The sequence below is a fragment of the Hibiscus syriacus genome, unplaced genomic scaffold, assembly GCF_006381635.1.
Source record: "Hibiscus syriacus cultivar Baekdansim isolate YM2019G1 unplaced genomic scaffold, ASM638163v2 tig00116959_pilon, whole genome shotgun sequence".
In the NCBI taxonomy this organism is placed as follows: Eukaryota; Viridiplantae; Streptophyta; class Magnoliopsida; order Malvales; family Malvaceae; genus Hibiscus; species Hibiscus syriacus.
The window spans coordinates 2,648,995-2,675,047 of record NW_024063485.1 but is presented as its reverse complement, the minus strand read 5'-3'; the positions used below and the strand labels follow the sequence as shown (position 1 = coordinate 2,675,047).

At 35.6% G+C, this 26,053-nt stretch overlaps 1 long non-coding RNA gene across 1 annotated transcript; it reads left to right on the top strand.

Moving 5' to 3' along the window:
* The first annotated feature begins 3,912 nt into the window (after nucleotides 1-3,912).
* On the top strand, nucleotides 3,913-24,623 carry LOC120189720. The gene is made up of 4 exons (XR_005522550.1): nucleotides 3,913-3,922; nucleotides 7,621-7,630; nucleotides 12,739-12,741; nucleotides 24,495-24,623. It is a non-coding gene; the product is annotated as an uncharacterized LOC120189720 (long non-coding RNA).
* The last annotated feature ends 1,430 nt before the right edge of the window (nucleotides 24,624-26,053 follow it).

Genomic DNA, 26,053 nt, shown 5'->3' with positions numbered 1-26,053 from the left:
ACTTCAAGATGAGTGACTTAATAATCCTCAAACCACAAGGTTGATCAAGTACGACTAGTTTGAAGATCCAGATTCAATAAGAAGACCAAGAATGTGATGGTAGCGAGATGGAGATGAACTCTAGGGTGAAAACCCAAAAATGGGTAGTCTAGAGGGATCCAGGAAAATGAAGAAAATGAAACGATTATAAGCATATTCAAATAACAGAGCAAGATTGAAGATGTCAGCACAAGTTGATCCTTGGTTCGATCACCCTTAAACACTTGTTTGGTCCTATTTATCCTTTTCTTTCATAACCATAGCCCTAGCCTATATTACGTGCCTGAAAAGTCCCTTCTAATCATGCATGGATTTCTAAGTGGAGAGACTATCTTCAAATTTTGTTCCGCTCCTCAGGGTTAATTTTATCTGCAAAAAATAGTTTTCTAAAATCTTAATGCATGATAGGGAAAATAACAAAATGAGGGCTCAAGACGTAAAATTTTAGTTGTCGTCTTAAAACTAAAAGAGAATTCTAATTGAAAACCTGAAAATGCAGCTCGAATACGAAGATTGTCAACTATTGTACAGAAGATGGTCTTATACATCTCTTGAAAGGCAATGCACAACCCAAAGGCGCTCACGAGGGTTGGGAACCAGTGAACATTTTTGGAAGATAAGCATAACGACTACTTTATCAGATCAATGAACATCATAATCAAGAAAGCTAGATCTTAACCAAATTAACCTAAAACACATTACCTCCCCCAAATTAACCTGAAACACTCTACCTTCCCAAGTCAGCCTAAGCCTTATATCAACATCAAACTTTATACTTGTCAAATAGATATACTTTTTGAAAGATTAAAAGAGAATTTGACTTACTTGATATTCAATGAAATCTTACTTTGCAATTTGTTTTTATTGTGAGCCTGAAGAAACTGACAACATTTTTAAAACTTATTCATCAAACTTTTTTTCACAATTATAAAATTGAAAGATGAAGAAAAATATTTTAAAACATGATAATTTCAAGTGAAAAGGGGCCTTGAAGTTGGTGAGGCTCATTCCGCCTCAATTAGAGAAAAAGAACAAATGATGTCAGAGTAACAAATATATTTCACAATCTTGAAAGAAAAACAGTCTGAGAGATCAGAAGGACTGGAGGATAGAACTTCTAACACTTCTTTGTGATATTGTTAGTAAACCATCAAGAAGCAGATGATCGCCTTAGTCGAAAGGGGCACATATCTCAGCTCATAAAAAGATTAAAGACATTCCTATTAGAAGAATTTATCACTTCTTAAGTGTCCATTTGATTATGACATCATGAAGATGAAGCCCTCGAATTATTCGATAACATTTATGTTAATGGCATATGATTGTTGATTAGTGACACAGGAGTAAAACTATTCGGTTTAAAGATTTTGTAACGAATAAAGCCATGAGTACCTATAGTGGGGTACACCAAAACCAGATCCCACTGAGATAACAAGATTTAAATCAAGCAGACATGGTGAATGAGCCTCATCGTTTGGAGTGCCAAGGACAGAATGAGGACAAGAAGAGATTACCTTGAAATGTTTCCAATAGAACTATTGAATTAGAACCAGAAGAGGCATCAAGACCATATGCCTGACTACAAGAGAGCACTTCTTCTAAGACTATAATGAAGAAACCAAAGATAGAAGACATAAAATACATGATTGCACAAGTAATCATATTACTCCTCATAATATGCAAGCTTAAGTTGGCAAGTTGCCATTGAGGCATGATTCATTAAAGAATGATCAAGTGAAGGAAGACTGAGGTCTCCACTTTGATATGAGAAGAAGAATAATCAACATTTTTACATACAAGAAAGCCATGCACTACATTTTGATACATTTAAGTGCATTCATATTTTCATACGCATATACATAATTATTACAGATTTTCCAGGGAAATAAGAGAAAGGAAAAGAAAAAACCAGAATTTAAGCCCCAAATGGAGGGAATTACGTTAAGAGTGGAAGAACCTCAAGAATTGAGGAATCGAATACATATAACAATCATCATTTTTGAAGTGGGGCATGCTACCCAATATGATATTTTCAAATGAATTTTCAAAGAAGCTAAGCCCAATTTTCAAAGGTTTCTTGATGATATTTTCAAATGAATTTTTAAAGGAGCTATGTCCGATTTTCAGAAGTTTCTTGATGATTTCTTCAAATGATTTTTCAAATAAACTAAGCCTAATTTTTAGGGGTTTCTTGATGTTTTCAAAAGAATTTTCAAAGAAGTTAAGCCTAATTTTTAGGGGTTTCTTGATGTTTTCAAATGAATTTTAAAGGAGCTAAGCCTAATTTTAGGGGTTCTTGATATTTTCAAATGAATTTTTAAAGGAGCTAAGCCTGATTTTCATGGGTTTCTTGATGTCTTTAAATGAATTTTTAAATGGCCTAAGCCTGATTTTTAGGGGTTTCTTGATGTCTTCAAATGAATTTTTAAAGGAGCTAAGCATGATTTTAAGGGGTTTCTTGATATCTTCAATTGAAATTGAATTTTTAAAGAAGCTAAGCTTAATTTTTAGGGGTTTCTTGATGATAACTGTAAATATATTTTTGAAGAAGCCAAGTTTGATTTTCAAAGGTTTCTCGATGATGAGTCCTTCGAGCCTTGTAACATACAGGTGCATTATTATGGTGATTTTTTGTACATTAATGTCGAGGCCACGAGAAATGATGAATGCTTCTCATACCAGCAGTTATGATGTTGAGCCAATGTTGAGTTCATAAGGGGTTCCTATAAATTCTAATTTCACCCATTTTGAAGGTCATGCTCTGACTGCGTCAAGGTTAAAAGTGGATAACCAGGAAGCTCTATTTCCACTAAATCAATGAAAATCTTGGAGGGTTAAATTTCATGTTAGCAATTGAGCAAACACATTCAATTCCAGTTGTTTCTTAGGTTCCAGCTATCATCCTTGGCATGGATGTATCATAGGACTTGTTAGGGAACGTGAATGTTTTATTAGTTTTTGCAGTGGTTAGTTCTATACAATAGCTATTAATTTTTTATCAAATGGTAGCAGTGAGTACATGTTCTCCAGAGCATGAAATGATAGATTCTCTTTTCAAAACTTTCTGGCTAATATGAAAGTCCTATTGGATTTCTACACAAGTTAAGGCAGAAGAAAACAAATTTATCAAGGGCCAAAATTTACTGGGGCAAGATGTGTCCGTTCACAAGTCAAGATTAGCAAAAATTCACTCAGGTGTGGCGGATGAGGAAGACAGTCGAGCCAGGAAAAGAATGAAGATTGCTCTAGCAATAAAGAATGCTCTTGCAACCATTCTCGACAGAGCAATAAAACAACCATTCATGCATTTCATCATTTCATAAACATGATAAATTTTGATTTACCTTTCATGAGGATGTATGTAAAATCTATTGTGAGAAACTATTTTTTCCTTCTTAGGATCAATTTTCTAGAAAATTGTTTGAGTCCTTCTTAAGATCATTTCTCTGGAATGTTGTTCGAATCATTCTTAAGATTGTCTCCCTATAAACCTTTTTAGTGATATCTTTCTTCAACTTGATTTTTTCATGTAGGGAAGTCAACCATTTACCATGAAGTGGCTAGTTTGCTTCAATACGAGTAAATAGTGTTGTTTCCTAGATGGACCCAACAAAGACAAAACTCAGTGAAGAAAAAGGAGCAGAGATTCACTAGACAATAGAATTTGCAACACTAAAATGAAATCATGTATGCATATTTAAGAATTTGCAAAATAAGAGCATAAACATTTATTTTTCATCAAGTTTTAAATATCTGACAGAAATTAAAAGAGTCAAAAAAGATTTTATCTCATGATTTTGTGCATACATATCAATAACACATAATGATCTTTTACAGGTAAAATTATTCAAAGAGAGGACATATCAAACATTTCTGAGGAAGGGTTCGTAATGAGAAGAACTCATTTAATGAGGGAGAAGTTCATAATGAGAAGTATTTGTTCAACCTCATCTCGATTCATCACATAATGAGTTGGATCAGTACCAGCACTTTTCTCGATTCCATCATATAAGAAGTTGGATCAATATCACCATTTCACTCAATTCCATCACAGAAAGAGGTGGATCAATATTTCCAATGGAATGGTTCGTAATGAGAAAAACTTATCCGATGAGGGAGAAGAAGTTCATAATGAGAATAACTTTTTCAACCTTTGCTCGATTCCATCACAGAATGAGGTAGATCAATATTTCCAATGAAGAAGTTCCTAATGAGACAAACTTGTACACCATTTCACTCGATTCCATCACAGAAGGAGTGGATCAACATTTTCAATAGAAGAGTTCGTAATGAGAATAATTCATCTGATGAGGGAGAAAAAGTTCATAATGAGAAGAACTTGTTCAACCTTAACTCGATTCCATCACATAAGAAATTAGATAAGCATTACTTTTCCTGCTCGATTCATCACATATGGAGTTGGATCGGCAACACCTCACTCGAGATTGATTAATAATTCCAATGAATAAGTTCATAATGAGAATAACTTATTCAACACTCTCAATTCCATCGCATAAGGAGTTGGATCAACACCAACACTATGTTTAATTCCATCACATAAGGAGTTAGGTTAACGTTTCCGAGAGAAGAAATTCATAACGAGAATAATTTTTTCAATTGGATCTCATCCATCATAGAAGAAGGTGGATTAGCATCCCCATCTAAGAGTTCATAATGAGAAGAACTTGCTGATAGAAGAACAATGACTAAGCCGAAATTATTGTGCTTTATATCTTTGCTGCATTCCCTTTCCATAACAATGAGCAAAGAGGGGCAACTGTAATCACCATTTTTTCGGGCTATATATTATTATTATTATATTTACGCAGCCCATTATAAGGAAATAGGCCTAAGAACCGGCCCAACCAAAACAAACCCAACAACCCAGGCCCAAACCAAATTATAAGCCCAACTTAAACCCTAACCTAGCTAACCCTAACCTTACACTGCCACTACTGTCGTCGCCCACAACCGAGAAGCTACACTGCCGATCACCTCGGCCTGACCGAATCCCCTATTTCACCAAACCAAAAAGAAAAAAAATCAAATAAAAAATCAATCAATCAAATTTAATAAAAAAAATCAACCTAACAACCTAAAAATCCAGATCTGTCATCTTTGCCTAACCAAACATCACCAAACCCATCAATCAGGAGCAGCCAAGAGAAGATAAAGAGATATTGAAACCAATCGAGAGAGAGAAAACGAAGAAAAAAAGGAAAGCAAATTTGAGGAAAAAAAGAAGACCAAGAGGGAAGGAAACCAGATCCAAAAAAAAACAAAGAGGAAGTAATCATAACAATAAACAAAAAAGATCGGAAAAAAAGAGCAAATCTGGAGTAGAACCAAACTAAAAAAGAGAGCTTACCTTCGAGTGTTCAACTATGGAGCTCTGGTGGTCGGACGATAAATCTGAATGGTCAACTGAAGGAGAAGACCGAGGGGAAAAACATACTCTGAGATCACCACAATCCAACGGTAGACGTCAGAGATTGAAGAGTTGGAAGCCGAGAGATTCTCGACCTATTTCATGGCATTGGGGGTTATTTTTCACAAAACCGATCCCGGATCTGTGACCACCGTGTCAAGGAGAGACATCCCTAAATTTTTAGGCCCAATTGACCATTGATGACGATGACCGACGCGGCAGCGGACGATGGGTGGTGGCGGTGCTTTCCCAAGTTGCTAGAGAGATGGAATAGTATTTTATGGGAGGAGAGAGAGTGAAAAAGAAAAAATGAAGAAAAAGAAAGGAAAAGGGGGTTTTTTAACCAGATCCAAACGATATCGTTTTACCCAAATCCCATGCGTTTTGGACTCGGTGGTCTAATCACGCATGTAGCCATCGCTATTTTCTCCCATTTTCAATTTGGTCATTTGTTTTGTGATCAATTTGTTAATTAATTTCGATCTTTATCCTGATTTTGATATTTTTCCCTTTTTATTTCTCATTATTAATATTTGGTTTCTTTACTTTCATGTACCCCATGGTTATCCACATTTTTACAAAATGGTCACCCATCTATTTTTTTTATTTTAATTCGATATTCATGTCCTTATGTTGTTATTTTACCTTTTTTGTTTATTGTTTATCCATAATTTCATTCATGGTTTATTCGTGTTGTAGCCCCAGTACTTTTGTTGTACTTTTGTATTATAGTCCTTGATCTTAAGCTTGTTTATTTTATTTTAAATTTTGGTGCCCTAATTGCATGATTTTTCCTTTTATGTTTATTCTTTAGTTTTTCCATAATTACATTCATGGTTTATTCGTGTTGTAGCCCATGTACTGTATTTTTGCATCATAGTCCTTGATCTTAAGCTTGTTTATTTTATTTTAAATTTGGTGCCCTAATTGTATTATTTTTCCTTTTATGTTTATTCTTTAGTTTTCTAGGTTTAAAATGGAAAATGTGTTTTGGTCCCTCTTATTTAGGCATGTTTTTATATTCTGGTCACTTTCATAATTCTTATTTTTTATGCTTAATTTTAACTACTTTTTAATTTAGACACTAATTTAAGATTATTGTTTTTTTGTTTATTTGGCTATTGAATTTTATTTTCGTTGCATGTTAGTCCCTGTTTGCATGTTTTTATCCTTAGTGAATATGATGTTTGACTTTATTTCATATCAATTTAGCCACTAATTTTTTTATTTTGAATTTGAGACTTTAATTATTGTTAATTTACATCTTAATGGGAAATTTGATAATTTGTTTTAATTTCCCATTTTTTATTAATCCTTTAATTTCTTATTTATCCATGTTTGCAATTTTTTCAATTTATGTTTCTTATTTTATTTTAATTTAATCCTAGATTTTTAACTTTGCAGATTGAACTTTTAGATTTAGGTTTCTCTTAATATATTCATTAATTAGAACCTTATACTTCAGGTTTAGCCCTTTATATCAAGATTCTTTTCACTTGAGCCCTTAGACTTTTAATTAGGTGTTCTCTTAACGTAATTGATTAGGTTTTTAATTAGAACCTCTACTTTAGGTTAGATTTCACTCTAGTCTTTTAATTTATGGAGTAATTTGAGTTGGCCCTAGTCTTCATGCTCAAGGGACCATCTCAATTATTCGATCCAATAATTAGTTTAAATTAATTAGGGTTAATATTAGAACCTCCATTTTTTAGGTCTAAACCTTTAGGCTCTCTAAGCTTCATAATTTGACACATAAAGTTCGGGAGAGCCTTAATTAATTACCTAGCATAATTAGGTTGACATAATTGATTATTTGATTGCATTTCTATTTAACAACTAAGGTAATGTTGATTTACCAAGGAATCAATGATATATCTCCCGCAAGTATGCTCAGGGGGTGACTACTAGTGATTCCCGAAGTAGGTCGACATCTTTTTTAATATCGCATCATGATTTCTTAAAATCTTGGCAATGTATGGTTATTGGGCATAATAGTTGATCTCCCACATTCATGCTAGGGGGCGAACACTATTGGCTTTAATAAACAAGCACCCTCTTCAACTTTGCATCCATAAATTAGCTGACCCTTATTCTCATATGTAATGGGGTAAGGGGGAGGTAGGATAATAGGCTGCCCCCAACACCAGGTTAAGAGCAACTTCCGTGAGAGACCTCCGAATTATGAAATGCCCTCCGTGAGACTCGATCCCACGACCTCAAGGTTAAGAACCTTGCGCTCTAAGGGGGAGGTATGAAATCCTCTTCAACTTTGCATCCATAGTAACTTCTAAATTAAATAAAACTTCTAACTCAAATTTTCCAAATTTCAAAATAGGGTAATCAAATAGGTACCAATTTATGGGCGTTGTGGGGGTGCTAACCCTTCCCCACGCATAACCGACTCCCGAGCCTGATTTTCTGAATTTTTACAGACCCCAAAACTCAATATTTTGGTAAAATAAAATAATCTATTAAAATCACCCGATTTTTATGGTGTTCCAATCGTATCTTAAAATGATTGGTGGCGACTCCTCATATTTCAAAATCTTTTCAAAGAAAAACCCCTAAATCGTACTGGTTTTTCCCCACCCGGGCGAAAAACGGTTACGACGGTATGGAAAGAAGGCATGGTCGATTTTATTTTTTTCTAATGTTGTATTAAGTTTGATGTCAAAAATTTATTAAATGTATAAATATTTTGAAATTAAAATTTTTGAATTAAATATTTAATTTTATATCCAAATTTTATTTTGTAACTTTATATTTAATAATTTTATTGTATTTCATTAAAAATACATTTTTTGTTGTTGGATAACCACCTAAGAAAAAGATGTTTTTATGGAAAACGTCTTTACTGACTCGAATGCCACCTCGTTAGAACACTTTTTATAAAAAAAATCTTATTACTGGCAGAAATAAATTTCAGATTGAGAATTAATCTTTGATAGTGTTACATTAAAAAAATAATTATTTGACAGGGGTATCTTTTAGTAAAAAAATTCTAATTTTGAGCAAGAATTATAGGATTTAAATTTAGTTTTTTTGTTTTTTGTTTTTTAGACCAATGAAATTGTAACCTTCCACATGAAGGGATAAGACTTTCAAACCCGCGCGCAATTGTACGTTCGATAATAGTAAAAAGAGCGGTGGTTACAAAGGGAGAGCGAGCACCCTTGCACTTAAGCCGAACAAGCACGACCCCTCTCTCCATTCAACAAGATTAGTGCAAAAGGCTGAGGTTTCAAGCTCTAATTCCAGCCCTTGCCATTCCTCTTTCCTCTATCTCATCACTCTCTCTAGCACAAAACCCTTTCCCCTCCCAAAAATTCGAAGCTCTCTTTCCACGTTTTAGCTTTACTCTAATTGAACATTTCTCCAATGACGGGATTTCGGTTTCACCATTTTTGGCTGGGTCGCCTGTACACCAAGGTCAAATTTCTTTTTCACTTTAGTTTCAATGGTTCTCGTAAGCCGTAAACTTGAGCTAAAATTTCGATTTTTGCCAAGTGTTTTTGCTTCAAGAAAGTCAGTACAACTCTTTTCGCTTACATATAAGCTTTTCTTGTAAAATTAAACTTATTTTTATGACTTATGAGTCTTGAAAGCGTGCATGCTTGTGGATTGTGCAAACAGGGTCGTGGCCTGAGAGCTATGAGGGCTAGATTGGAAAGGAAGAGAAAGGGTTAACCGGCGCGTGATGCAGTCACTGATAGCATCACAAGTTGCGGCTGCCGAGATGGAGGAGCAAAACCGGAGGATTAGGGAAGAGTTGGAGCTACGGTTTCTAGCCAATACCCTCGATGATCTGTGGGTTCTTGATTGTCTCTTGGAGGTTGAAAATGACCCTCAGATGAGGAACGCTTTCGAAAGGTTTAATTGTCAGAATCTGGGTAGGAGGAACACCCTGGGTATGAACCGAGCCCGTACGTTTACAGGACGGCGCCGCCGCACCGGACCACCTTGAGTTGTGTAGTACTGGAATTATTCTAGCGGTGGTGATGGAGCAGGAGCTTTGATGGGTTGCTCCGACTGTGTCTCATTTTAGTTGTTTTGAAATCCCTTTATTTTTATGTTTATTTCTGTTCATGTTTTCTTTGTTAAAAATAAATAATTCCATGATCAAGTGAAGCAGAGTATACTTTACTGTAAAATGGGAGCTTTAATGTTTACATAATCATGGGTAGGGATGGCAAACGGGTGGGTCGGGTGCGGATACTCCCTCCCATCCCCATACCCACCTAATATTTTTCAATCCACCACCCGCCCACCACCCATGATGGGTAAAAATTTTCAAATCCACACCCGTCCACGCGGGTACATTCTCAAATCCATCCCCACACCCACTACCCACTGGAGAAGTACCCGGCTAAACCCGCCTGACAACAAACTTAAGTTATACATAAGCAACAAACATAAAACAAACACATCTATTAAGAAACATAATAAAATAAACTAATGATTATCTGAGTTAAGTGTTAATATAGATCTTAAAGTACATAAAACATCATAATAAAAGACATAATTAAAGTCTAGAAACATAAATGACAAACACATAATGTTTTTGTTCTTTGGCACAACATTCTAAAATTTCAAGCAATACTTGTGACATCTGATACTCCAGTATTACAATCATCATTCTCATAAAACACCATAATAAAACACCAGTATTACAAAATACTCGGTTGAAATTTGAATTTGAAAAAGTCAGTTTCAATGGCGTTAAAAATGGAGGTTTGTGAAGCACATGTGAAACACTTAATTCTATTCAGTGGCGTTAAAAATAGAGATTTGAGAAGCAACGATCTGACTCTGTTAGCCAAAAACGTGGGTGCTCAGTCACAAGATATTGATTTGTAGAACATTAAGAAATTAAGCTTAAAACAAACATTAAGATGAATCTAAAAAAAATAAAATCAGTATGAGCAAATAAAAATTAAACTCTTAAAACTAAATGCAGAGGAGCTTAAAACGAAATGACTACGGAAATGACTCTTACAAAAATTAAATTTCAAGTAAAAAGGGAAGAAACATACATGAAAAAGCTGGAGAGTGAAGACAAGAGGTTTGAAAGAAAAAAAATTATGCATAAACTTATCCCTAATACTTGGTTAAATTACAAGTTATATCTTATACAATATTAGGATTTATAAATTAGTCTCTTAAAATTACACCTAAATTCAGAATGGTCCAAAATTTAATGGATATTTAGTTGGGCGGGCGGATGTGGGGAGGGCGGATGCGGGGCGGGTGGATGCGGGGCGGGTAAGGTCTCAAACCCATTACCCGCCCACTACCCGCGATGGGTACCACTTTCTAAATCCACACCCGCCCACTACCCACTAAAATTATACCTATCCCGCCCCAATTAGAGCGGATACGGTGCGGAATCCACGAAATTGTACCTGCTATGAGCAAATAAAAATTAAACTCTTAAAACTAATGCAGAGGAGCTTTTAAACGAAAATACTACGGAAATGACTCTTACAAAATAAATTTCAAGTAAAAGGGAAGAAACATACATGAAAAAGCTGGAGAGTGAAGACAAGAGGTTTGAAAGAAAAAAAATTATGCATAAACTTATCCCTAATACTTGGTTAAATTACAAGTTATATCTTATACAAATTAGGATTTATAAATTAGTCTCTTAAAATTACACCTAAATTCAGAATGGTCCAAAATTTAATGGATATTTAGTTGGGCGGGCGGATGTGGGGAGGGCGGATGCGGGGCGGGTGGATGCGGGGCGGGTAAGGTCTCAAACCCATTACCCGCCCACTACCCGCGATGGGTACCACTTTCTAAATCCACACCCGCCCACTACCCACTAAAATTATACCTATCCCGCCCCAATTAGAGCGGATACGGTGCGGAATCCACGAAATTGTACCTGCTTGCCATCCCTAATCATGGGTTATGGCTAGGTGTTCATATCCGGGCAACCGTACTTTCGGTTATTTGAAATTTTGGGCTCCCGTCTTTTCAGGTATCTGAAATTCTGGATACCCGAAATTTTTTGTACTAAATTTTGGGCCCGTAGTAACCGGATACCCGATTATAAAATTCAAATTATAAACTTAAAAAATAAACTTTGCATGAATTAGTAGACTTCACAACAGACTGAAGAATAAACTTGCAATTTAATTAATTAATTGATTGACAGCACACAAAAAAAAAAAAAACTACTATCAACCATTCACAACATTTACCAAGAACCACAATGCAAAATCATTGATTTCTAGAACTCCAATGCATTAACTTGTTTACTTCTCACAAGTTGTTAATCGGGCCGGGCACCCGACCCGTAAATTCAGGTATTTTCAATATAAATATTCGGTAATTTTAAATTGGATAGTCGGGTCGGATCGGGTATTTTTTAACACTCTAGTTAAGTCTTATTGTATTGGTATTTATTACACAATAATAGATTTTTCTGATAATATTGAGTGTCATATAGCTAATTAATTGCTCTTATAAGTTTAATCATGAACAACCTAACATCTCAAGTGGATTAGGATTAGATTTGATGGCTAAAAAGGATTAAATTAGGAAAGATGTGGATAAGACCGTTAATTTTCTTCAACCCAATCGACCAATCCCAAATCAATTGGCAATTGCTGTCTGACTGTATCTGTATCCCTCCCTCCTTTGACTAAAACCCAGGTTGTATTTGACCAACCAGAAATATTCCTTTCCAATGTTATTTGTCAAAGACATAATTAATACGTTGTTTGGCAATCTTCATTTCTCACATCTATATGAATATGGGAGATAACATAATTCTAATTAATTCAATTTTTTTGGTAATATGGTGTCGATAAACTTGAGTTTAATTTCAAATTAAATATGTTTAGTAAATCATATATATATTGGCCTAAGTATTCCAACATCAACGATGGATCAAATGGATGGATAAAAACAACCGATTCTTTTAAAATTTTTAAATTTTTATATATTTTAATTATATTTTTATTAATAATTAATTTTACCATTTAAAACTTTATAAATTCACTTTTTAATATTAAATTTTGTGTTTGTTTCTATTTATTATCATAGTACTTTATAATCATAATACATCTTTATAAAAACTCAAGAGTTATTTTTTTGCAAAAAAAAAAAAATTAATTGAAAAATTATATAACTACGTAGTTCATATTTTTTGGTGATATATAACTATGTAAAGTAGATAAGCATAGAACGGGCATATAATTGTGATGTTTCTGAAGTGATCCGTCGAGCAATTTAATTGTAGTCATATTAGAAATATGAGAGAGAGAGTTAGTTAGAGAGAGAGTGAGATTTCGAAAGGCAAGTTTTCTGTAGGCAAAGTCAGTGAAGTCCAAGGAGGAGGTCCATGGTCAGCGTTCGTTGATAATCTCAGTAGGAGAGTGCATCGAACTGCATTATGGAAATGTTTTAGTTATCATGGCAAAGTTATTAAGGTGTTCATTCCTTTTATTAATAAGAGACCAAAATATAAAGTGTGTACTTTTGCATTTGTTCATTTTGCAAGTAAGGAGGATCTGCACAATGCAGTGGATAAGATGAACAATGTTATGCTGGATGGGAGAAGAATAACAGTGGTAGTAGAAAAATATGAGAAGGTATCTGGGTCGAGGAGTCGGGTAGGTGTTAGAAGAGAGGGTGTTGATAGTGCTGAAGGAGGAGTGGTGAAGGGAGGAATGCATCCATCTTCAGTGGAAGTGGTGGGGAAGACAGATCTGTTAAAAAGGTTTCTTGATGGAAGGACATATAAAGAGACGCTAGTAGGGGTGAACAAAGATCAAGAGGGTGTTAAACAGAACAATCATAGTAACTTGAAGGAGGTTAGAAAGCCTTTGGAATTTTTTATGACGGTGGAGGAAAGGGTTTGGCTGAAATCTTCCCTGACTGGGATTCACAAGGAACTTTTTAAAGTGGAGTTCGTGCAAAAGGTCATTTGGAATGATGGTTTCAAAGATATGGTGATAAGGTGGGGTTTTGCAAAGAACGCTTGCCTGGTAGTTTTTCCGTCGGAGAAGGAGATGAAAACTGCGCTGGAAGAGAGGTGGGATGCTTTGTCTTTCTGGTTTGAAAGACTGGAACCTGTTTCGGATGATGGGATTATTCCCTTAGCTTATTGTGCGATCTCCATGATAGGAGTGCCTCTAAACTATTGGTCAGTTCCTTTCTTTTCCAGTTTGGCATCCAAATGGGGCAAGCTAGTGAAGATTAAGGAAGAAACTGCTCAAAGAGCGGACTGTAGAGTTGCTCAGATACTGTTTAGGGTCCAAAGTCCATTTGATATTCCAGAACATGTTATTATTAATACGTATGGGAGGAAGTTTTGTACCAAAATAAAGGTTGAATATTCTGAGGATTTTTTCCCTGAATTAACAGACTTGGTGGAGATATTTCTGAAGAAGATCCATGGAAAGATAATTCTTTCGGAGCCAGGAAAATATTCATTCGAGACAGGCAGAACAAGTGGGATTTCAGGATTTGTCAGATTCACAAGAAAGGGTGGAGGCATGGGTACAAGATTCCCCACTACGAAAAAGCTCAGCTTTTGAGGAGCGTTTGAATTTGAATAAAGATTCAAAAAATATGTCTTTTGTTGACTTATGTGAGGGTTTGACAAACTGTAGGAGTTGTCCCCACCCACCGATTGAGCCAGGAATTCAACGAAGGTTAGGTGATTTATAGAGCTTGACAATGTTGACAGGGATAATGGGCTGCAAACATGCCTGCAAACTATGGGGAAGAATGGGCTGAATAAAGAGGGTATTAGAACTAGTATTGTTTCTCATGGTTCAGTATCAAATAATATAGCAGAGAAGTTTCAGCCTGCTGTTCAGTCAGGGACTGTCCTCTCGTTCCAACCCAGAATTTCCAGCAAGAATGTTGCCGTCAGTAAATCGGAAAGAGGATTATGTAATCATGTCTATTCGAGATCAAGAAGGGGGGAGTGAAGAGTTGTGCTAGTACAACTTCAGATCATGTATGTCAAGATGAGATTGAGGGAGAGGTAGAGGCATTAGAGTGTTGGAATGTGAGTAAGTTAATGGGAGTTACATTCAGAGGGGGGGGGAAAGCATTCATGAAAAAGGCAGTTTCCTCAGTAAAGGGGAGAGAGTTGAATGGGGGAAGTTAAGGGGATAAGCCTAATAAGGTTGTTGATTGAGAATGATGATTAATTGGAAGATAATGTCTTAGAATGTTAGGGGTTTGGGTAGGAGTAAAAAGCTAGAGCTGTTAGGAAGTTTATTGATGAGAAGAAACCTTTAATTTTATTTGTACAGTAGTCGAAATTGGAAGTCGTGAGGAATTCTGTCCTGAGGAAAATGGGAGGAAAATTCTTAACAGGTTCGTTAGTTTCTCTAGCTGAAGGTTCTGCTGGAGGAATAATAACATTATGGAATGAGAAAGAGTTTGTAGTGCAGCAAGAATTTACACAACAGAGATTCACGGCAATTATGGGCTCTTTTGAAGGGGATTCAGAGGCTTGCTGTTTTATAAATGTGTATGGTCCAAGTGTGGAGTCAGAAAAGGAGCAATTTTTTAGAGAGCTTTTGGACTTTGTGGAGACTGTGAATGGCCAGGTCTGTTTAGGAGGGGATTTTAATGCAGTTCTAGCACATGAGGAGAAAGTAGGTGGTGCTGTAAATTCGGTTTCATTGGGATTATTCAGAGATTTTGTGTATAAAGAAAATGTGGTTGATTTACCGTTGTCAGGAGGTCGTTATACTTGGTGCAATAACAGGGAAGAACCTACGTATATCAGATTGGATCGTTTTCTGGTTAATCACAGGTTCCTATCAATGTTTCCCAAGATTATTCAAACCTTATAGCCGAGGTCTATTTCGGACCACAATATGATTCTGCTGGAAAATTATGAAATTAACTGGGGTCACAAACCATTTAGGCTGTTTAATTATGTAGTGGAAGAGGCTGGTTTTAGCGAGATGATGGAGGAGGAATTGCAGAATTTTTGAAAACAGGGAAAAAATAATGACATTACTAATCTGTTGATGGGAGTCAAAGGGGCAGTCAAAAGATGGTCTAGTAAAAGTTATCTTCAGTTTCCTGCAAAGATTAACAGCCTTGAGAATGAAATTCAGGAGATGGAATTGGATTTACAAAAAGGTAGTTCTTTGGTTTCTATGAAGGTTTTAGTGGAAGCGAAGAAAGAATTATGGGATTTGTACAAGAAAGAAGAATTGATTTGGTTGCAGAAATCAAGAATGAAGTGGGGTTTGGAAGGAGATAAGAACACAAGATTTTTCCACCAAATTGCAGGAGCGAGAGGAAGGATGAATAGGATCAAGTCTCTAATTGTGAACAATAATGTTATTTCGGATCCTATTTTACTTAAAAAATCAGTGAAGGATTTTTTCCAATGGGTGTTCAACCAAAAAGATACCTTGGTTGTGAAGGAATTGGATTTGGAGTTTTTAAAACTTTCATTAGATCAAAACAGGGCTCTTGAAAATACATTTTCTGAAGAAGAAATTTGGTAAGCAATTGCGCATTTGGACAGCAATAAAGTACCAGGCCCAGATGGTCTGAATTTAGGATTTTTCAAGAAGTTTTGGGGAAATTTGAAAGAAGACTTGGTGCTGTTTTTTAGAGATTTTCATCAAGGGAAGGTATGAGACTCGGAGGTAAACCATTCTTTTATCTCTCTCATTCCAAAGAGGGTGAATCCGGAGGAGCTACAAGATTTTAGGCCAATTAGCCTTGTTGGAGGATTATATAAAATTCTTTCTAAGGTTCTAGCTATAAGGTTAAGCCTTTGTATAAATGAAATTATTAGCCCCTCGCAATTTGCGTTTATACCGGGAAGACAGATTATGGACTGCTCGTTTATTGCAAATGTGGGTATCGATTATTGGAGGAAAAAGGGGTTGAAGGGGGTCGTATTTAAAGTAGATTTTAAAAGAGCTTATGATTATGTGGATTGGGCTATATTGATGAAAATAATGTGCAAAATGGGGTTTAGGGATAAGTGGTCTTCGTGGATTAATCAATGCATTTCAACAGCCATAATTTCATTTCTCGTTAATGGGTCACCGACAGAAAAATTTAAAACAGCAAGAGGTCTCCGACATGGATGTTCATTATCTCCAATGTTGTTTAATTTGGTTGGAGAGTTGCTTCATTTGATGTTGGCTAAAGCAGTGGAGATAGGGCTGTTTTCGGGCTTTGAGTTAGGAAATCAATAGAGGTTGTTTATGCTATCACATTTGCAATTTGCGGATGACCTCATTATCTTTAGCAAGGCTACTGTTCGAGACTTGAAGAATGTCAGAAGGGTGCTGTTAATTTTTGAATTGATGACAAGTTTGCAATTGAATTTATCTAAGAGTAAAATCTTTGGTATTAATGTGGATCTAGATGAGTTAGCAAGTTGGGCAGTGGAAATTGGCTGCACAGTGGGATTTTTTCCAACATAATATTTAGGATTACCCTTGGGATCTAAGAGGAATTCTGCAGTATTGTGGGAACCAATAGTCCAGAGATTTTATTCTAAATTGGCTGGTTGGAAGGCTAATCCTTATCTTTAGCTGGTAGGTCAGTTTTAGTGAAGTCAGTTTTGTGCTCTCTTCCGACTTATTTTCTCTCCCTTTTAGAATTCCAATTGGTGTGGTTAAGAGATTGAATTCCATAATGGCAGCCTTTCTTTGGGGCGGTTCGGCAGATAAGAGGAATATTCATTGGCTGAATTGGAAGTTAGTATGCAAGCCGAAGAGGTTGGGGGGTTTGGGAATTCCGAATTTGGCACTTCTAAATAGAGCTCTTTTGGGTAAATGGGTATGGAAATTTGCATCAGAGAAGAATTCGTGGTGGAAAAAAGTTGTGTGTTGCGTGTATAATTTAGACTTTAATACATGCTTAATTACGAATTCTTTGTCTAATCGGGCATCTTGGATTTGGAAAGGAATAATTAATAATTTCTTTTCTAATGATTATTTCGGGGACTGTATAAGGAAGAATTTGTGTTTGAAGATGGGGTATGGAGAGACAGTGTAATTTTGGCATGATTCTTGGTTGGGTTCGTTCCCTTTAAAAGTTAGGTTCCCAAGGATCTTTGTTCTATCACTGAATAAAGGGGGCAAAGTTGCAGAATTCATGGAAAATTCTTCTTCAGGGTGCTTCTGGGACATTAAATCAAGGAGGAATTTGGTGGACTGGGAGGTTGAATAGTGGATGCAGCTTATGTCCTTGTTGAATTCTACCTCTCTATCATCTTTGCAAGATGACTGTTGGGTCTAGACAGGGAATGGTGAGGGTTGTTTTTCAGCTAAATCTTGTGTGAAGTGCTATTTTGATTGGGCTGGTAATGAGGAAGATGATGGTACTTGGGACAATATTGTATGGACAGGGGTTGCTCCTCCTCGAGTCGAAACTTTTGTTTGGCAGGCTGCTCATCAGAGAGTGGCAGTTAGAGAGGAATTGATAAAGCGAGGAGTTTCAAGGATTGAAGACTCGTTATGTCCTTTGTGTGGTAAGTGTGTGGAGTCGGTTTCTCACCTATTTGTTCATTGTGAGGTTGTCAGAGGCCTGTGGTATAGATTCTTGTCATCTTGGAATGTATCTTTTGTGCCACCTCAGACTTTGTTGGATTTCATAATCGTTTGGAATGATTTAATCCCGAAATCCACCATTTAGAAGTTCATCCCTAGGGCGGTGCTTTGGATGGTTTGGAAATGTAGAAATGATATTATTTTTGGGAAAGGAAAGGTGGATGGCCCGTTGTTGTTCTTCCTTGTTCGTTTTAGAATTGCATCATGGTTTGTCGCGAGATTCAATGATGTGCAAATAAATTTTGATTCTCTAGTGGGTGATATTAAAATAGCTGATTTGGGGGTAAGAATGAAGAAGGATTATATTTCTTCCTCGTGTTGGACTGCTCCTCCCTTAGGTTACGTTAAATTAAATGTTGATGGTGCGATGTCTAAGGAGTGGGATAAAGGAGGCATTGGTGGATTATTAAGGGATGCTCAAGGGTTGCAGCAGGGTTCGTTTTCCGAAAGGATTAGGGGGCTCCTCCTATACTTTCAAAGCTATTAGCTATAAAAATAGGGCTGATATATATTGAGGAGAAATCTTTGGTTTCATTTCCAAGGGTCATATTGGAATCAGATTCCCTTAATGCACTGAAATGGATTAAAAATCTGGGTGTATGTACTATGTTCCAGCCGTTGGTGTGAAGACATTGCTGCATTAGTGGAGTAGAGGGGTAATTGTTAGGCATATTTTGAGAGCTGCTAATTGTGAAGCGGATAAACTAGCTAAAGAAGGAATAGGATGAATATTAGATTATTGGCTAGGTTGCACAATTATTGAGTTGGTTTTATGTTCTGTGTTTGGTTTTTAAGTTTTATGTTGTAACAAAACTTCTTAGGATGAATATGTATTATTCTGGTATTAATGAATTTTTAGGCACTCTTTTCCTCCTTCCTATGCCCTTCATGTTATTGTTGTAACATGGAGGTTAAGAAGGGGGTTTTTAACGAGGCCTATCCAATTTCTATCAAAAAAAAAATTGTGATGTTTCTATTAATCTTGAAGCATTTAATTGGTCCCACAAATGCACAATGGAATCAACAAATAATGGGTTAAAAAAATCAACAAATAATAGCTAAGATCCTGGTCTAATTGACCGATTAACTTTTGTTATAGTCGCCCTCAATATCACTAAGGTGGTGTTTGTTTTTGCAGAGGTAAAATGTTTGTAGTCTGCGGACCACATCTGCAGGCATCTGCAGTAGAAGAGGTGGACCAAAAGTCTGCAGTCTGCAAGAAGAAGATTGTTTGTTTTTTAATGTCTGCAGACTGCTAAAATGAACTGAAATATAAATAAACTGATTTTTTAAACTTAAAAGAGTTTTGCAATACTGAGATTTAAATAATTTTAGTTTTACAATACTGAAATTTAAATAATCCATACAACTACAATAATAAATTATTTAAAATAAATCAATCTATATTTTAAAATAAATCAATTCATACTAATAAATTATTTAAAATAAATCAATCCATACAACTACAATAATAAATCAATCCATATTTTAAAATAAATCAATCCATACAAATAAATAAATTATTTAAAATAAATCAATCCATACAAATAAATTATTTAAAATAAATCAATCCATATTTTAAATCAATCCATACAATACAATAAATCAATCCATATTTTAAAATAAATCATCCATACAAATAATTATTAAAATAAATCAATCCATACTAATAAATTATTTAAAATAAATCAATCCATATTTTAAAATAAATCATACAACTACAATAATAAATCCCATATTTTAAAAAATCAATCCATACAAATAAATTATTTAAAATAAATCAATCCATACTAATAAATTATTTAAAATAAATCAATATTTTAAAAATCAATCCATACTAATAAATTATTTAAAAAATCAATCCATATTTTAAAGTAAATCAATCCATACTAATAAATTATTTAAAATTAATCAATTTATACAACTATAATAATAAATCAATCCATATTTTAAAATAAATCAATTCATACTAATAAATTATTTAAAATAAATCAATCCTATTTTAAAATAAATCACATACTAATAAATTATTTAAAATAAATTTTTTAAAATAAATCAATCCTATTTTATAATAATTTATTTTAAAATAAATTATTTTATAATAAATTATTTTATAATAAATTATTTTAAAATAAATTATTTTATAATAAATTATTTTAAAATAAATTATTTTATAATAAATTATTTTTAAAATAAATTATTTTATAATAAATAACCTTATTAAGTTATTTAAAATTATTTTAATAAATAATTATATTTTATAATTGTTCTTGAAGAGGTTTGAAGACCTTTGAAGACATAAAACCAAGTCTGCACCAAGAAGAGCTCGCGCTGACGTTTGAAGAGCTTATGTCTTCTAAAAATCAAACAGTCTGCGAAGCCTAATGTCTGGGCGTGGTCTGCGCGACGCAGACATAAGTAGTTTGAAGAGCTTGTACAGTAAAAATAAACCCCACCTAAAAGTCGATTGTTGGGGCATTTGAGTCAACAAAAAATTTATTATACTTGCACACAAAAATTTTACGTAGAATATAAGTTAAAATAAATTTTATTAACATAAAAATAAATCATAATTAATGGATAAATCCTTTGGTTCTTATTTTTGTTATAATTCCGATCCAAATATTATTTAGATTTATCATTGAATGAGATGATAAGTTTTTGGTTTAATATAAAAATAATTGTCTAAAGAATGTCTCGAAAAACGTTTTAATGCCTAAACGTATACTTAAAATATTATTTAAAAATATATATTTTTTTTTAAATTTAGACGTCATATTTGTCACCTAATGGATTTTTTTAATGGTATTCACCTAAAAGCGTAATAGAGAAAACTTGATGCACCTATTTTTAGTGAAAAATTCTTTACAACAACAACAAAACCCTATTCTCATATGCAATGGGGTAAGGGGGAGGTAGAGTAGTAGGCTACCCCCAACGCCAGGTTGAGAGCAGCTTTCGTGGAAGACCTCCGGCAGTCAGAAAATTAAAAATAAAGATAAAATGCAATGCATGCATAAATAAATAAATAAATAAATAAATACATAGTTGAACAGTTTTCATATGCAGTCTTCATATGTGCATCTGTAATGGGAAGTAATCCCTGCAAATAAATCTCTAAGTAAAAATCTCTGCATATAGACAGAAACATAAGACCCAACTAAATTTAAAAAGAGGAAACATGAAGAGCAGTATACGCAGAAGTCAACGATAGCAAGCTACGAGAAAGAATAAAGTCAAATGGGTTAAAACCTAACCTAAGGCAACACTACTCTGCTACCCTAGTTATAAGCCTTCATAAATTCCAATGACATAAACATATAAAAAGTAGAAGTCATGGAAATTTCTATAAAGGCATTAAAATAAGATAGAGATGATACACCCTATGAATGTGACCCGCACTACTCGGCTACCATGGTCTTAAGACTCCATACTTTCCTATCAGAGGTCATGTCCTCGGTAAGGGCTAAATCCTTCAAATCAGATCTCAAGCAGTCTTCTCACTTCTGCCTTGGTCGTCATCTCCTTCTGGCACCGTCGACTGTAATCGACTTTACCCTCCTGACCGCATCCGACGGTTTTCGCCTAAGGACATGTCCAAACCACCGTAGTCTTCCCTCCCTTAATTTTTCAGATATAGACACCACCCCCAAGGACATCCTAATAGCAGTGTTTGGTGTCATGTCCCACAGAGTCCTACCACATGCCTATCGAATCATTCTCATTTCTACGGCCTCCATCCTCCTTACGTGATCCTTCTTGATTACCCAACATTCTGATCCATACAACAGCGCTAGTCTTATTGCCATTCTATAAAATTTTCCCTTAAGTTTTAGAGGCACCTTCTTATCACACAAAACTCCAGTAGCAACCCTCCACTTTGAGGGGAGAACGTGTCCTTCTATGCATACTTCTACATCTACATCATTTTGGTTCCCACTAAAGTTTGAACATAAATACTCTGTCTTTTCAATATTGATCCTTATACCTTTTTCTTCCAAAGCAGTCTTCCAGTTAGCAGTCTACTATTCAGCTCAGTTTTTGTTTTAGCAACTAGGACAATGTCATCAGTGAAAAGCATACACCATGGAACACCGTCTGGTGTCGCACAATAGATGTCGTCCATAAATAAGGCGTAGATGTAAGGGCTAAGAGCCGACCCCTGGTGGAGTCCGATTTCCACCGAGAATGCCTTGGTGTCACCAACTGTAGTCCTGACGTATGTAGTAGATCTACAGTACATATCACGAATCACCCGGATATAAGCAACTGGGATCCATCTCGTTTCCAAGGTCTTCCAGATCGTATCGCGGGGAACGTTATCATACGTCTTCTTAAGGTCAATGAACGCCATGTGAAGATCTCTATTTTTTCCCTATTTTTCTCTATAAGCTGTCGAAGTAGATGGATCGCCTCCGTAGTAGACCTGCCTGACATAAAGCCAAATTGGTTTTCCAAAACCCTAGTAACCTGTCTCAACCTAGCCTCTATCATCATTTCCCATAGCTTCATGGTATGGCTGAGTAGTTTAATACCTCTGTAGTTGCCACAATGTTGGGGATATCCTTTATTCTTATAGATTGGTATCACCGTAGACTCTCTTCACTCCTCTGGCATCTTGGAAGTCTCAAAAGTAATATTAAAGATGTTGGTCAACCACTTAACTCCCTCTTCTCCTAGGGCCAACCACACAGTGGTAGAAATTTGATCTGGACCGACTGCTTTGTCCATCCCCATCTTTTTAAGAGCCATTTTGACTTCCTCAAACCCAATCATACTTGTAGGGCAATCATTGGCCGTAGTATGATGGTTGGTTGTCCCATCAACGGTACTATCTCTACAGCGAGAGGCACCATCATTAAATAAGCCAAAAAAGTAACTACCCCAAACCCTCTTAATCTCATAATCTTTCACTAAAAGAACACCATTGTTGTCCTTAATAAACCTAAAGCTACCTAGATCCTTTTTCCTATTCTCCCTGGATTTTGCTAGCCTGAAGATGTCGTTTTGTCCTTCCTTGGTGTCTAATCTCTTGTACATTTCCTCGTATGCCTTATCATTTGCTTTAGCCACCGTTTTCTTGGCTTTCCGCTTTGCCTCCTTGTATCTTTGTTTAGCTCTCGATCTTTCTTCGTCGTCATTGCATTGTAGAAACTCCTTGAAGCAAGTTTGCTTTTTCTTCACCTTAGTTTGGACTTCGTCGTTCCACTACCACGATTCTTTATGTTCCTTGACCTTCCCTGTCTACGATCCAAGGGTGCTTTTTCCCACATCTCTGATGAAATTTGCCATATTTTTTCATAACATATCTGCATTATTTGAGTTTGTAGTTCCAAAACCTTAGACAAAACCTTACTCCTAAAGTCATCAGCTGTCGCTCCATGTAAGTTCTTCTAAAGGATCCTAGGTTTACCAAGTTTAGCCCTCCTATAAGTGCTCCGCCCGTGGCGTACGCGGAACACCAAAACCAACAATCTGTGTTGTGATGCACATGCCTCTTCAGGGAACACCTTACAGTCAATGCAAGCCCATCGATCCCGATTTTGAACCAGGATGTAGTCGATTTGGGTACAATGTCCCCCGCTATGGAACCCAATCAAGTTCACATCTCTCTTGTTAAAGAAGGAGTTTATGACCACCATATCGTGTACAGTAACAAATTCAAGCAACGTACGCCCCTCCTCGTTCCTACTACCAAAACTGAAACCCCCATGAACACCATCATACCCATCGGTTGTACTACCTATATGACCATTGAAGTCTCCCCCTATGAAAACTCTTTGGTCCTCCAGAATGCTCCTAAGTACATCATCTAACTGATCCCAGAAGCAACGTTTCTCCCCCTCCCCTAGGCCAACGAGTGGGCATACACTGAAAGGACATTGACCACTTCTGCTTCTATAATAACCTTAAACATCATGATCCTATCCCGGTATCTACAAACTTCAACTACATTTTCCTTGATCCTAGATGATACCAAGATACCCACCATATTTCTAGCGTTATCTACGCCTGAATACCACAACTTGTACCCATTACACTCTCTGGCGCGAGCTCCTTTCCACGTAGTCTCCTGAATACATGCAAAATCTATTTTCCTATTACTAAGTACATCGGTCAGCTCCAACAGCCTAGCATTTAATGTGCCTACATTCAACGAACAAACTCTAAGTCTAATCTCCTTGTCACCACTCTGTCGAGCCCTCCCCTTATACGCCCTATGGGATCTAAAAGAAGGACATGACCTCAAGTAATCATATATAGCCGAAGCTATGAGGAACTATGAAAAAGGAATCCAAAGAAGACAGAAGATGCACCAATAAAACGCTAGAGAATTGAGGGGTACTAAGAAGCCTAGTTGGTTACTTAATAGGATTTTAAGACAAATTAACATTATCTTACTTAACTTAAGGCCAACAGCTAGAAACCAATGATTGGATTTATAACTTACTTAAATAATCCAGAAATCATGAAAATCGGGTTACTCAATGCTCCATAGTGAAACGGGTGTCAGGTTTTGGACAACTTCAAAGGTTATAAACAAGTGAGAGAGATAGAGGAGGGTTTAGATTTGCTTTACTGCCAATGTCTGTTTCTAATAGATTAAACAACAAGTAGCCCTAAATCCAATTAGCACTAAGGGAATTAGGTCAGCAAAAAAATATCTTCAAAATTTTCAATTAGCTACAAATCTGGATCTCAAAACTGCTGTAAAGAGGGGAAAACAAGTAACCAGAATTTCAAATGATACGTAACATCCAAATTAACCAAGAAAATTCTAATAAAAATGGTAAATTTGGTTTAAAATTTGAATCCCAAACACACAAAGTAAAATTTGAATCTCAAAAGCAAATCGAGGACCAATAGGAAAATAGAGAGGAAGGAGATAAACCACCTGATTTTTCTTCAAAGCCTCCTTGATCCTCTGGCAATCGAAGGTAAGCACTGGAACCCTTTAGATCTAGGGAGGATGGTTGCCTTTTTAAGGAGATTTTGGGTTTACCTTTTTCTGTCTTGTAAGCAGAAGAAACAGATGATACAAATAACATAAAATCTGCATATAAGATTTTAGTGAAAAATTCTTTAGATACCAAAAATTAAATTTGAGTATAGTTTAAGCATTTATTTTTATATTAAGTCTAATTTTAAGGTATGTGTTGGGATTTACGAAGCTCAAAGATTAACCGAAAATTATGCCAAGAGGGGTGAATTGGCAAATTGTGTTTAGGGAGTAAGGAAAAAAGAAAATATAGACAATTTTGCACAAAGATTTTTAATGGTTTGACTTCTCAACTAAGTCTACATCCACTACCTTAGCTCCTCACTAAGGATTTTCCAACAAATCCACTAATTTGTTCTTTCTTTTTCAACGATCAAGAGTAACCTTTACAATTCCCTATCTTTCCAATTGGCTAAGATAGAACCAAAAGTCCTTTTACAAAAAGGAAAAATGTGTAAACAAGAAAACCCTTACAAGGTAGTTGTTTACAATTTTAAGCTCACAAAAACACAACTATTTACAAGAGAAAAGAAATAAAGAGTGAAAAGCTCTTCTCTTGTGTTTGATTGCTTGGATAGGTGTTTTAACCCTTCTTCAAGTGTCCTGAACTTGTATTTATATGTTGGAATGTGTTTGTGGTCGTTTCTAACCGTTGGGATGATTTGGAGCCGTTAGGGATGTTTTCTATGCAAAATAAAAATGTCCAGTACAGGGACTATCGGTACTCCTTTAATGAGTATTGGTACTTCCTTTACTATTTTTAATTAAAATTAGTTGTTACTAGCCGTTGGGCATGACAGTATCGATATTATGCTTATTGGTGTCGATACTACTATGTAAAAGAGTATTGGTACCCTCATTGGTATCAGTGCCTATTTTGCATTCTGGAATTTGAGCAACACTGGTAGTATCGATACTACCTAGAGAATATCGATACTTCTCTTACCTCTGGTATCGGTACCACAGGAACAATATCAGTAATTTCATGCAGTATCGATACTGAAAGAACAGTATCGGTACTTC